Source organism: Gopherus flavomarginatus, chromosome 2 (genome assembly GCF_025201925.1).
Source record: "Gopherus flavomarginatus isolate rGopFla2 chromosome 2, rGopFla2.mat.asm, whole genome shotgun sequence".
NCBI lineage: Eukaryota > Metazoa > Chordata > Testudines > Testudinidae > Gopherus > Gopherus flavomarginatus.
Window position 1 is genome coordinate 279221888 of NC_066618.1, and position 14102 is coordinate 279235989.

The window sequence follows — 14102 nt, forward strand, 5'->3', positions numbered from 1 at the left end:
GCCGTGTCCATGGCCACGTGCCTGTGCAGAGCAGCTCCTTTTGTTCCCATACGAGGGCATTCAGTTGCTTCTCAACCACGAAGCCAGAGATTCCACAGCAGAGGGGAAGGAGAGTGGGAGATGGTGCACCAATAGAGACAAAACATCTCAAAGAACTCAAGTTACTATGCAGGTAAATACCCTCTCCTTCTTTGAGTATATGCCCCTGAGTCCTCCACTGTAGGAGACTCCTAAGCAATAACTCAGCATGGAGGTAGGTGCTGAGGAGACAAATCCAAGTCAGACTGGAGGACTTGCATCATGAAATGGGTCAGCTGTGGTAGTAGGTAAGATAGCATAATGCTTGGCAAATATATGGATGGAGAACCAAGTTGCAGTTCTGCAAATTTCTGCTATAGGAACATCCTTCAGGAGGGCTATAGATGGGGACTGAGCCCTAGTGGAATGTGCATTCACTCTAGAGGTGCTTGTATTCCAGCAGTCTCATGTTAGGATGCAACCCGAGACCCACTTCAACAGTCTTGGCTTGGAAATGGGCTGCTCTTTCATCCTTTCAGCAAAAGGATACAAAGAATCTGGGAGAGATCCTAAATGCTTTGGTTCTGTCTGAGTGGAAGGAGAGAGCCCTTCTGACGTCTAGAGTGTGTAGGCTAGATTCCTCTCTGGAGGCATGTAAAGGTGCCTGGCCGGGGCTCGACCCTCCCTGAGGAGGAGGGGAGCCACACCGGCCTCGCCCCACGCTGTCCAAGTCTGCCCTTTTCGTCAGGGCTAAGCGACACTGCACAGTCGCTTGGGACTCCGGCCTTCTGCTGCAGGGCGGAGTAAACGGAAAGTCAGCTCGGGTCTCAGGCCCTCAGTCCCGGGGCTGAGGGCCTCCTTGCCCGCGGCGCGGGCCGCTCAAGCCCCTTGATGCAGGACCGAGCAGTGACACAGTTTAAAGGGGCCCAGCCCTTGGGTCGGGCGGGGCACCAAACACACAGTTATGTAGGCTCAGGCCCTCTTGGCTCAGGGCTGAGCAGACAACAGTTCAGGCTGATCAGGTCCTTTGGGGCAGGACCGAGCAGTGGTACAATTTAAGGGGGCCCAGCCCTTGGGTCGGGTGGGGCACCAAACACAGACTAATCTGAGTGGCCTCCTCAGGGCAGGGGGAGGGGCAGTCTGCCACCCTTGAGAGGGTGGCAGGGGGAACGCAGGCCCTCCCACTCCACTACGTTCCAGCCCGGGGCCCTAGTAGCAGCTATCACCGCTAACGGTCAGTGGGGTTCCTGACCGCAACACACTGACATCGGTTCAGGTACGTCAGCAGCCTGACTGGAGTCGGCTGCCCCCGGGCCACTTCCAGTCTCCCCCTCTGGGCCTACCTGATCGGTGGTGTCAGCCCCAGGAAGTCCAGTAGCATGGGCCCCTCCCGGCTGGGGCTGGGTGGTAGGTCCGGCAGTACCTCTGGGAAGTCCGGCCAGACCTGCTCTGGGGGTTCCTCGGGGTAACAGCAGGGAAGGGGCGACTCCGGCAGTGCCTCCTTGTAATGGGAGCGGGGAAGCTCCGACAGCTCCTCGTCATAGCGGGCACGGGGAAGCTCCGGCCAGCCCGGGCAACCACCCTGGGTCTCAGCAGCCTCCCAGTCACGAGCACCCTCTGGCAGGTCTGCTCCCGACGGCAGCTGGGCTCAACTGAGTGCCGCCGGTCGGCTTTTATACTTCCGGATCGCCTCCTGACCCTCTGAGGGGCGGGAGTAGTGCCCTGTGGCCCCGCCCCTTCCGGCATCTGGCTGGGCTCGACCCTCCCTGAGGAGAAAGGGAGCAACACCGCCTCGTTACAAGGCATGAGGCTTCGGATGGAACACTGGTACATGGATTTCCTGGTTAACATGGTATTCCGAAGGAACCTTAGGGAGGAAGCAAAGATGCAGACATAGCGTGACCTTTTCTGTGTAGATGGCAGTGAACAGTGGGTCTGCCACGAGTGCACTGAGTTCTCCTATTCCCCTAGCTGAAGCGATAGTGATCAGGAATGAGTTCTTGAGGGAGACATGGAGGAGACAAAAGGTAGCCATTGATTCAAAGGGAGGTTTCCTTAAGGCATTGAGAATGAACTTAAGGTCCCCCAGGAAGCAGGGTTCCATACAGAGGGAAACAAGCTGGGTAAGCCCTTAAGGAATCTGGCCATGGTAGGATGGGCAAAAACTGAGAAGCCCTCAGTGGGTGAGTGGCTGCGAAGATGGAATTTTATGTTGGGAGCACCACATGGAGAGTTGCTTCCATTTTGCAAGGTAGGTGGCCCTGGTGGAGGGGTTCCTACCGCCCACTAGGACCTCATAGACCTGCTCCGAGCAAGCTTGTTTCTCCAGATTCAGCCCTGGAGCTTCCAGGCTGTCAGATGAAGAGAGCTCAGATTCAGGTTCAGCAGCTGACCATGGTCCTGGGAGATCAGGTCCAGTTGCAGCGGAAGCTGAAGTGGTGCCTCCGTGGACATGCCTAAGATGGTGGTGAACCAATGCTGCTTGGGCCATGCCAGGGCTGTGAGAAGGACCCACGCTTGATCTCTGTCAGAACATTGTGAATCAGCAGGATAGGAGGAAATGCATAGTACAGATGTCTTCACCATGGCAACAGGAACCCATCTGAGGTACCCCAGACTGTGCCCTTGCAGGGAGCAGAAATGATGGCATTTCCTGTTGTTGGACGTGGCAAACAGTTCTATAAGGGGAGTTCCCCCACCGTTGGAAGATGTCCCTCACAATTGGATGGAATGAGCAATGCAGAGCAATGAGCAATGCAGAATGCTTCCTGACACGTGGGGAAGAATGTGCAGCACCATGCACATTGTTTGTGTAGAACATAGCCATTGGATTGTCCGTGAGAATCAAAACAGTCCTGCCTGCTATGTGAGGAAGAAGTGCCTGGTAGGCCAGACGACTGCTCTGAGCTCCCTGACATTGATGTGAAAGGAGGGCTCTTCCTGGGATCAGAGGCCCTGGGTTCTGAGGGATCCTAGGTGGGCTCCCCAGCTGAGGGCTGATGCATCAGAATCTAAGAACAAGGACAGTTGAAGTCTTGAGAATGATATCCCTGCACATACCATGTGGCTGTCCAGCCACCATGTCAGTGGGATAAGGATCTGAGCCAGAACAGTGAGCACTGAGTCCAGGTTATGGTGACGGGGGAGTAAACCCTGGCTAGCCAGGCTTGGAGAGTAGGTTTGCATGATGTTTTAGGTATGTGCAAGATGTGATCTTGAGGCTGATAACAGGGGTTTTCCTCTAGAAGGTGGCAGCGGCACTGCAGGGAGGTGCTGGCAATAACTCTCTGCTGCTCAGTGGCACTGGCGGTGCTGAGTCCTGACCTTCCGGGAACCCTGGTAAGGTGAGAAGGTCCCGGGCCACTGCAAAAGCTCTGGTGATTGACTGCACCACAAACTGGCTGGCACGTTGTCTGCTCCAAGGTGGTTCCTGTGTAGGTGTCCAAGGGGCTTTCCGTGGCACCAGAGTTGCAGGCACCCGATGATGGGATGAAGAGCAGCCTGACACAGGTCTTGCTCTCTCCCTGGCTCTTTGCCGTCCTTACCAGAGACTGGTTCTTCTCTTGGTGCTTACGGTGCTTCTTCTGAGGCACCAGGGAAGATGATCGGTGCTGAGAGTCCCAAGCCTTTGGAGGAGCACTTTGCACCAAGGCTGAAGTGCTCAGTGCCGAATCCATGAGGAAGACCTTCAGTCATGTAGCTCATTCCTTCTTTGTCTGGGGCCTAAAATCCCTGCAGATTTGGCAGCGGTCGTTCCTACGAGTTTCCCCAAGCACTTGAGACAACTTGAGTGTTGGTTGCTCAAAGGCATAGGAACATAAGAATGGCCAAACTGGGTCAGACTAAAGGTCCATTTAGCCCAGTAGCCTGTCTTCCAACAGTGGCCAATGCCAGGTGCCCCAGAGGGAACGAACGGAACAGGTAATCATCAAGTGATCCATCCCCTGTCGCCCATTCCCAGCTTCTGGCAAACAGAGGCTAGGGACACCATCCCTGCCCACCCTGGCTAATAACCGTTGATGGACATATCCTCCATGAACTTATCTAGTTCTTTTTTTAACCCTATTATAGTCCTTGCAAGGAGTTCCACAGGTTGACGGTACGTAGTGTGAAAAAATACTTCCTTTTGTTTGTTTTAAATCTGCTGCCTATTAATTTCAGTTGGTGAACCCTGGTTTGTGTGTTATGAGAAGGAGTAAACAACACTTCCTTATTTACATTCTCCACACCAGTCATGATTTTATAGACCTTCATCATTTCCCCACTTAGTCATCTCTTTTCCAAGCTGAAAAGTCCCAGTCTTATTAATCTCTCTTCATATGGTAGCCATTCCACACCCTTAATAATTTGTTGCCCTTTTCTGAACGGTTTCCACTTCCAATATATCTTTGAGATGGGGTGACCACATCTGCACACAATATTCAAGATATGGGCATACCATGGATTTATAGAGAGGCAATATGATATTTTTAGTCTTATAATTTGTCACTTTCTTAATGATTCCCAACATTCTGTTTGCTTTTTTGACTGCTGCTGCATATTGAGTGGATGTTTTTGGAGAACTATCCACAATGACTCCAAGGTCTCTTTCTTGAGTGGTAATTTAGACGCCATCATTTTATATGTATAGTTGGGATTATGTTTTCCAGTGTGCATTACTTTGCATTTATCAACATTGAATTTCATCTGCCAGTTTGTTGCCCCGTTCACCCAGTTTTGTGAGATCCTTTTGTAGCTCTTTGCAGGCTGCCTGGGACTTAACTATTTTGAGTAGTATTGTATCATCTGCAAATTTTGCCACCTCACTGTTTACCCCTTTTTCCAGATCATTTATGAATATGTTGAGTAGAACTGGGCCCAGTACAGACCCCTGGGGGACAAAACTATTTACCTCTCTCCACTGTGAAAACATTTATTCCTACCCTTTGTTTCCTATCTTTTAACCAGTTACCAATCTATGAGAGGACCTTCCCTCTTATCCCATAACAGCTTACTTTGCTTAGGAGCATTTGGTGAGGCACCTTGTCAAAGGCTTTCTGGCTGGCAGATCAACCATGGCACCTGTCACTTGGACACATGCACATTCTGGTCAGGGATGTCACTTGGTGGGAGTCTCTCTAGACAGGGCAGGCTTGGCTTAATGCAGTTTGGATTCGATGAAAAGCAGCAAGAGAGTGACAGGAGGAAAGAAATAGTAGGCCATAAAGTAACACAACAAGGAAGGGAGGCAGAACAGGATCTTGCGTGTCTCTGCAGTGCTGGCAATGAGGTAACCCCCCAATGGGATGAAGACTGGATGTCATGGTATGATGATTTGCAGCGCTCACAGGTGAAAATAAAGTTACTTAAACAAAAGCAAGGCCAGCAGGCCTTCCTCGTGGAGAAAGAGTGCTCTTTCTGTCTTGGGGTCAGGAAAGATGAGATGTGACAAGACCAGATGAACTGGGATGCAAGATGAGAGAGATGAAAATGCTTCCCCCCCCAATTTTTTTTTATATAAGGAACCCAAAAAGGGGGAAATGGTTCATCCCCTCCTCATTTTGTCTACTAATTAGGCCTAATATCTGTCACACTAGTTTCAGTCCATTAACTTCTGACTCCACCAAACATGATTTCAACAGTCCTTGTATCACCTCAGCAGGTCCTTTCTATTTGGACTAATCCAGCTTCTTTGTCTGGTTCTCTTGGACTTGATTATAAAATTTATTTATTGAAAACAACTCAGCCTATTTTTCATGGTTAAGGATGGGTAAGGAATGTCCCTAGCCTCTGTTTATCAGAGGGTGGAGATAGATGGCAGGAGAGAGATCACTTGATCATTACCTGTTAGGTTCGCTCCCTCTGGGGCACCTGGCATTGGCCACTGTTGGTAGACAGGATAGTGGGCTGGATGGACCTTTGGTCTGACCCAGTATGGCTATTCTCATGTACTTCCTATGCAGTACCTGTGCCTCAGGACTAATTTCAGTCGGCCCCTCAGTGGTGCTCCTTGAAGAATGTTAAGTCTCCCAGGAGTGAGATTGATGGGGTGACCTACCCGTTTCCCCTAGTATGGGAGAGAAGTTTCTTCTTAGAAGTCTTAGTCTCTGGAGCTGCTGCTGAGGCACCAGCTGCCACTAGAGGAATCCGAAATATTGAGGCTCATCTACCAGGGGGTGGAGTGAGGGGAGAAGCAGACCCCACTGGAGCTAGAGAGGGTTCCATTAAGAGGAACTTCAAACTAGCCTATTTTTTCCTAGACCTGCCTTTAAACCCAAAGCAGATGTTGCACTTTGACAGGATGCTTGTGTCTCTGAGTCACCTAGAATGCCTGTCGCTATGGGGAAAAAGATCTGTGCATCTGGCAGGGCTTAAACCCCCAGGGTCTTTGGCTGGTGTGCCGAAACACTAAACCAAAAGTAAAAAAGGGCGAAGGACCCCCAGCAAAAGCACAAGTGTGCTGAAATTAAATAAAAATAAGAAAAATTCACAGTGAGAAAGGAGAAGCTGTAGAACAGCTGATACCACGTGTTCCATCTAGAGCTGCAGGCAGTTGAGAAGGAACCAAGTAGCTGCAGGTCCACACCTTCCTATATGCCCTCATATGGGAGCATGAGGAGCTGCTCTGTGCAGATGCAGACCCTGCTTTACATTCTGCAGTTCAGAGTGCAGACATGCGCACATGCTATGGTGGAGCACCTGTAGGGAAATATACTCAAAGAACTGATTAAGATTAAGCTTGCTAAGTTTATGGAAGGGATGGTATGATGGGATAGCCTAATTTTGGCAATTAATCTTTGATTATCAGCAGATAAGTATGGCCAGTGGTCGGTGATGGGATGTTGGATGGGATGGGATCTGAGTTACTGCAGAGAATTCTTTTCTGAGTGCTGGCTGGTGAGTCTTGCCCACATGCTCAGGGTTTAGCTGATTTCCATATTTGGGGTTGGGAAGGAATTTTCCTCCGCAGCAGATTGGCAGAGGCCCTGGAGGTTTTTCACCTTCCTCTGCAGCGTGGGGCATGGGTCACTTGCTGGTGGATTCTCTGCAGCTTGAGGTCTTCAAACCACAATTTGAAGATTTCAATAACTCAGGCATAGGTTAGGGGTTTGTTATAGAAGTGGATGGGCAGGGTTCTGTGGCCTGCTTTGTGCAGGGGGTTGGACTAGATGATGATCACATTGGTCCCTTCTGACCCTAGAATCTATGAGTAACTGCTATGGCATAAGGACTACCTAGTAAGGGCAGAGAGTCTTGTGGAAACCCTCCTCTGAGAACATGCTGACTGCTGTAACAGGGCAAAGGATCTGCCTCTAAACAAGTGCAACTAGATCTCTGCTCCTTCGGGGCCTGATCAAGCCAATTCATCAGACCTTCAGTGAAGAAACTCTTGTCTTAAACTTAGAAAACCAGGAAAGTTCTTCAAAAAGCATCACAAGAACTTGAATGAACCCACATACTAAGCCTGTATTGAATGTGTGTCTTTGTATGGGCACTTTATCTTAAAGGTCTGTTCCCATCCTGCAGAAAAACTCTTCCAGAACTCTTTTGTGAACCTTTGCAGCCAGAACTGGATCAGGAGTGACCCTGGGTAGCAGCTCAGAGCTTCACCCATTGCTTATATAAAACTTTTTCTGGGTACTAGTAGCCATATTTAGTTGCTTAGAAGTTGTAACTGCATCTGTTAAACCGAACTGCCTTTCCTATAAGCTTATCTCAGTTTCTTGTCGTAAAGGGACACCTTCAGACAAGCTAGACAATTTAAAAGTAGTTCCAGGCACTATACCTACCTGAGTCACCCTACCAATATTTTTGCTTTTACAGTCAGATTTTCCTCTCTTTTTCTTTCCTTATTTTTTGTTTTAAGTGTTTCTTCTCTCTCCTCTTGTATGAAGAGATGACAGGGGAAACTCACTATATGATCTGATTCTCCACTGCTTTGCACCTTGCAAAGTAATTTACTTGTAGGCAAAGCAAGTGTAAATTGCTAACAACTCAGAATGACAGTGTTTTACACTCACTCTGCACAGGTGTAAGTGACTACACAAGGCCAGTGGAAAATGGGGCCCGAAGTACTGCCATCAAATGCACAAACACAATGTAGATATAGCGCCTCTTTCTGCACTTTGTTGTTGTGCAGACAGATTTCTGTGCCCATGTTGAGCCTCATTACAATCAGTGGGATTCCACATGGGTGCAACAGTCTGCTGCATGCAACAAATTGTAATGTCAGGGTCTTGTTAGGCAACATTCCATCTTAAAAGGCTTCAAATACCACATGACCGCACTTTGATTAGAGACCATCTCTGTTAAGCAACCCATTTTTGTTTATCCCTTAAAAGAGGCGTCACTAATTCTCTGTACAATTATTTGATTTTCATTTAAGAAAATGGAAAATCACTAAAGAAAATTACTACTGAATGCTGACCTTTATTATGCACTCAAAGACACAAATCAACTGGGTAGACAGATTTTTTTTTCCTCCTTCTCTGTCAAATAAATATTTTAAGCTAGCAAACATCAGATCAGCATTAAGCATTGCGCCTGTAAGGAAACAAACACTGGTAAGAATTATTTACAACTATAGATGGTTAAACATTATTGCAGTGGAAACAGATAATATAAATATATTCAAAGGCTTCATTTTACAATACCTGAAGCACAACAAATCTGTTCAACAGCTGAAAATGTTAAGAAACTACTGTCGAATAGATCAAAGACCACAATCAGCAATGCTGGAAAAAAAAAAAAAAAACAAAACCAAAAAACCCAACAGCAAATTTAACATTACACTTTGAGTGCTCTATGGAGTAAAAAAGAAAAATAAAGCAGTGCACAAGATTTCTGCATATTTTACATTATTAAAAAATAGTAGTTGACAGCAGTATGAAAAAGAAATAAAAAAAAAAAGACACCAACTCACAAAGCCAGCTGGTCTGTTATGAAAATATCAACTAAATGGCAGTATTTTGGAATTACTAATAAAGCTGTAGTTAAAAAAGGTAACCATTTATAAAAATGAAAGCAGCATGCATATTCAAGGCTCCTCTGTATCTCTTTTGTTAGTTGACAAATGCTTCAGTAAAAAAACATTTTTTACGATGCATCATTTTATGAGTTGCACAAACAGGGAGCTATTAACTCTTGGGCCTGTCTATAGTTTTTGGACTGGTATAACTATCAATAATTGTGTTGATTTTACACCGGTATATCTTATTCCTCTTCCTGTATGGGAATAGCTATACGTATTAGTGTAAACCATCCTTATATAGATATCAGTGTATCAATGCTAGGGAGTTGTTCTGCTTTAAGTATACTAGTATAGTCAAAGTATTACAACTTGTGCATGTAGACAAGCCCTTAGTCTTATTCAGGTAAAGCTCACATACTGGCTCCAACTGGGAGTTTGTGTGAATGAAAGCAAGCAGGATTTTTTCTGTAGTTATTTGTACATGAGCCGGGCTTTAAATGGAACATGCTCATTTCAAAAAAATTTCTCTGAAGAAAAAGCACATTTAAAAAATTGTCCTGTAGCCCCAAATGGGGAGATTTTTCAAAAGACACAAAAGGGATTTAGGTGCTTAGCTCCCAATGACTTTCAGGAGGAATTGGGTGCCTAATCCCCTTTGTCATCTTTTAAAATATCCTCCCAAAATTTTAAAAGTATTAATGAAGAGCATCTGCCTTAACAGAAAGAGTTTACATGAATGTTCAGGCCTCCTGACATGGCAACGTAGTTAACAACGAACAGAGAGAATGATGCTAGAAAAACTCTGGACTGCTACATATTTGAACAAAGACAGTTCCTAGTTTCTGCATAATCCTTACAAACACATACACACACCACACACACTCACTCAGTAAGGACATATTACATTATTTCTTTTTTCAAATTTTTGGTACAAAGTTTATTTTCAGTGGTTCCCTCAGTATTCATTCTTGTGACAGCTTCTTTTTATTTTCTGTCTCATTATTTTCTTCAGGTGTTAAAGCAAAATAGGCCTCTATTGAAAGGAATGGAAATATTACAAATATTTAACAGTGGCACTCATTCATATCTTCATCTCAAAAAAAAAAAAATCCAGAGACAAGATCCATAATGATCCATAACGCCACAAAGGCTTAGTTTTGTAATATTGAGAAGAATCCCATGCATTCCCAACTGTATGTGTAAGTTGTACAAGTGCATGCACAACTTTCAAAGTTTGTGCAGAGCCTGATAAATAAGACACAAATATCAGTTACATTTACTTTTTCTAAGAACTTTTACTCTGTAAAATGTTTGGTCACTCAAAGCTATAAGCTTAATCACATATCAAAGAACACAGGCAATAAAGCCCATCTTACTAGAATGTACAGTATTAAGCTGGACAAAATAGAGGACAAAATCTAGTGGTTCACTGAAGCCCCTTCAAAAAAGGTCTAAAACAGAAAGTTTCCATCATGTATCAGAATAAAAATGTTCTGTATTAAAATCTGTTTTACAAGTAGTCTTTTAATCAGTCTTCTATTTACAGTGCAGAACTTCTACCAGCTGCAGTAGTTTAACTTTGGCACAACACTAAGTTCCAATCCTTTTGAGTATTCAATCCTGTGTGTGTCTCAAAATTTTCTTGGTTTCACGAAAGATTAGGCCCATTCACAGTAAACCAGATATCTTGCTTCCCCTTCACCACTTTGGGCAGCTACAAAGGAAAGACACTGTAAGCTACTGAATCATTCAAGAGAAACGCTTTTTTCTAAAATGCCATGTTGGCTTCCTTTAACATGATTACATACACCAGGCATAGATCATACAGCTTGCTTGCTACATGCTGGTCATCTCCCAAAACCTTGCTGGTCATTAGTCAATCACTTTTCTAGTACTTCAAATACCCTACAAAGTATTAACTTAATTGCATTTCACATGTGAAACAAGACACAAATATACTGCAGTTACTGAAAACTGCAGAGCACGATCATTTATGTAAACCAATGAGATTCCTGTTAACTCTCCTGTGCACATGAAGAGTGGAATCCAGTGCAACATATTCTATAAATAAAGCCTTCCCAGGGAGGACAACTAATTTTTAATATTGGTATTAGACAAACTGCAAATATGCCCAGATCAGACTACTTGACATATCTAGAAACATTTTCAGAAGCTGAGACTAGGGAAGAAAGCTACTTGGAAGTCATAACATAGCAGGAATTTCTGTGGTTTGTCTTGTCAGAACACAGTTGATGGCTTTGCAACTCATGCTTTCACATTATGTTAGCAGATAATGTAGGCAAAGTACCATGGAATATTTTTTATCTGAAGAGGCATATGGAACACTTTATTCAATAGAAGGCAAATAACATTGCAACTTAATTTGCTGTGCTGTGATAAATAAAACCCAAGATGTCCATAGCACTTTTCACCTCCAAATGCTCTACAAAACAAAACTGAAATATAAGATAAACTATTAGATCCAGGCACCATTTCTTCCACAACTATAGTGCTGCCACCTGTGGGGTGAAATGTGGAGGTTGTGTGGCGGAAAAAAAAAATGCACACCACACAACAGTTTAGGACAGCAGAGGAGGCAAGTACCATATATAAACTGCAGAGAGAATTTAGGTAGACAGAATGCAATGATCAAAGCTGGAACTTGGCCAGGACACAAGTTAATGCATACTCCTGTGAGAGTGCCACAGAATTATTAATGACCGCTCTGTGACTGTGGGAATGTTGCTTAAGCCAAAATTTTCAAATTTTAGTACTCAGTCAAGGAGCTAAAAAATTGCCCTGAGTTTTCAGAGGTGCTGAGCACCCCGAGAGTTCACTGAAGTCAGTGACACGTACAGGAACTCAATACCTGGGAAACCATCAGTCCAAAAAGTTTAAGAATATAGGCCTTAACCCTTCTAAGCCTCCGTTTTCGCATTTTAAAACAGGGATAATACACACCTCTGTAAATTGGTTTGAGACAGTGGGATGAAAAATGCTATATAAAGTGCAAAGAACGATAATTTTTTTTCTGCTTTACCTGTCCTCATTTTGAGTCATTTTCTCCATAATATTAATACAGTACAAAAGCTCCAAAGTAACTTGACCCAAGAAACCCTTGCCATGCGATTTGCTGTTTGTTTATCCTGTGACACACAAGGTATTTAAAACCTAGACAGGAAACAATCCAGCATTGCGTAGGGAGGGGTAGAGAATGGAATCCTTTATAGATCTGTTCCATTTGTAGTTTATATGATTCTACCAGTATGAACAATTTTCAATATATTTATTGATCTCTTCATCACTAATATTCATGTCTCTTCATTAGTATCTAAATGTTTTTTAAGCCCTATTGCCATGCAAAGCCCAATTAAATCACTGACAGTCAATATTATTTCACTACATGCTCAGTTTTCAAGCTTCTAGGTTAGGGTTTGGGTATTAGCAAGACAGCAGCTTGAAAATTTGCCTTCTCTCCTTGGGAGGTACTATGAATATATACAGATACGGCGTTGGCTCCACTGGAGTCAGGTGGCTGAAGCCTAGCCTGTCATAATTACAGAAGGAAACGCTAAGGCTCCAACTACAGTAATCCATTCATGCAAAAGGGGCAATACCCCTCTCCTACCCTGAGCTGAGGAGTGGCAGCACAGTTATTACATGGCCTGAGACTGCAATTGCCCTAGCTATTGCTCTGCTCTCACTTCAGGGGGAGAACAGCTAATGGATCTACATCTCTGGGCTTTGTACCTCTTGGGGCAGGATTTCTGGAGCCACCCCACAACCCTGTACAGCAAAAGAAATCTGTTCAACTGCATCAGAGATCCCCAGCAATCACAAAGGGGACAGGATTTTGCCCAAAGTCAGTAAGCGATATGTGAAAGATTCCTTGAGGAGGCGTAATGCATTCACATTATCGCCAGAGATCAATATTACAGCTAGGGATGGAAGCTTCATATGAATTTATTCAAAAGCAGTTTAAGTATTCTGGTGGACAATGCACACACTCAGTGGCCCAACTTTTATAACGTATTGGGGAAAATCACTCAACTTCAATCACGCCGTAGAAAAAAGGGAAGAAAAAGAATTAGCTTATTCTTTGCATTCAACACTATGCAGAGGTTCATAATAGTTAAATGTGAGGGAGGAGAGGGGCAAACCTAGCTTACTACCCCTTACTGTTCTGACAGAACAAGAAATGGATCATGGTTTGCTTATGACATTTTAAGAGAAGTGGATTTTTTTTCTGGGCAAGTGAAGAAATTCTCCAGGCTTCTCCATTTTCCCCTCTTCTCAAAGGGCCTATATCTGGCTGGTTCTCAACCGTGTGGCCTTAGAAGGCTGGCTTTGACTCCCTCTACGGCCAGCCAACAGCACTTCTGGGTCCATAGGAGAGGATCACTTGAAAGATATCAAACGTCTCTCTTCCTTAAGAAGAAAGTGAGCTGGTTGCATAGTGCTTGAGGGATTCTCCCAGGAGGCAGCATACCATGGTAACACTGGACCATGAGCCTACCCAGGCACCAGTTTCTTTTACTTCATGTCTCTCTCCATTCTGGTATGGATATGTCTTTATTCTTCCATCAGCTAAGATTCAAAGGCCGCAGCAACTACATAATCAGATCAGATATTCTTGGTATCAGAGCAAAAGGAAGGAGAAAATTTTAGCTCTGTATTTGTTCTCAGCCAGCCACATTCACAGATGCAGTCTAAAACAGTGGTTCTTAATCTCTGCCATTTACCTAGAGTTAAGACTTGAGCTCTCCTAGCTAGTTCCCTCCATCTCCCACTCAATAGTACATGCTTTAATGCCATCACAAAGAGCCTAGGCTACTTCTGGAGAGAGCATATTAAAGGCTTTTCTATATCTGGAAATTTACCAAAATAGCTATTCCCAAATAATTATTAGAATTAGTTATTTCAGTATAAGCCTCTGTATGGACACACTTATTCCAGAATAAGAGTGCCTTTCTCTGATTTAGCTTAATCCAAGTGATGATTATTCCAGAATAGTTCATTGAAGTCAATTTCCAAGCAGAAACAAACCCTGAGGCAGGCAAGCATCAGTACTGCATGGCAGGGCTGAGCAACAAGACTTTGGAGCCACTGTTGTAAAGTACATTTTGCTTCTTAC

At 44.6% G+C, this 14102-nt stretch overlaps 1 protein-coding gene across 5 annotated transcripts in view; it reads right to left on the reverse strand.

The window, feature by feature from the left end:
• Positions 1 to 8407: 8407 nt before the first annotated feature.
• Positions 8408 to 14102, reverse strand: part of ZHX1 (zinc fingers and homeoboxes 1) — a 31544-nt gene continuing 25849 nt past the window's right edge. For all 5 annotated transcript variants that reach the window (XM_050940755.1, XM_050940754.1, XM_050940753.1 and 2 more), the window contains one exon: positions 8408 to 10682. The gene's annotated coding sequence lies outside the window, so the exon portion shown is untranslated. The remainder of the gene's footprint in view (positions 10683 to 14102) is intronic.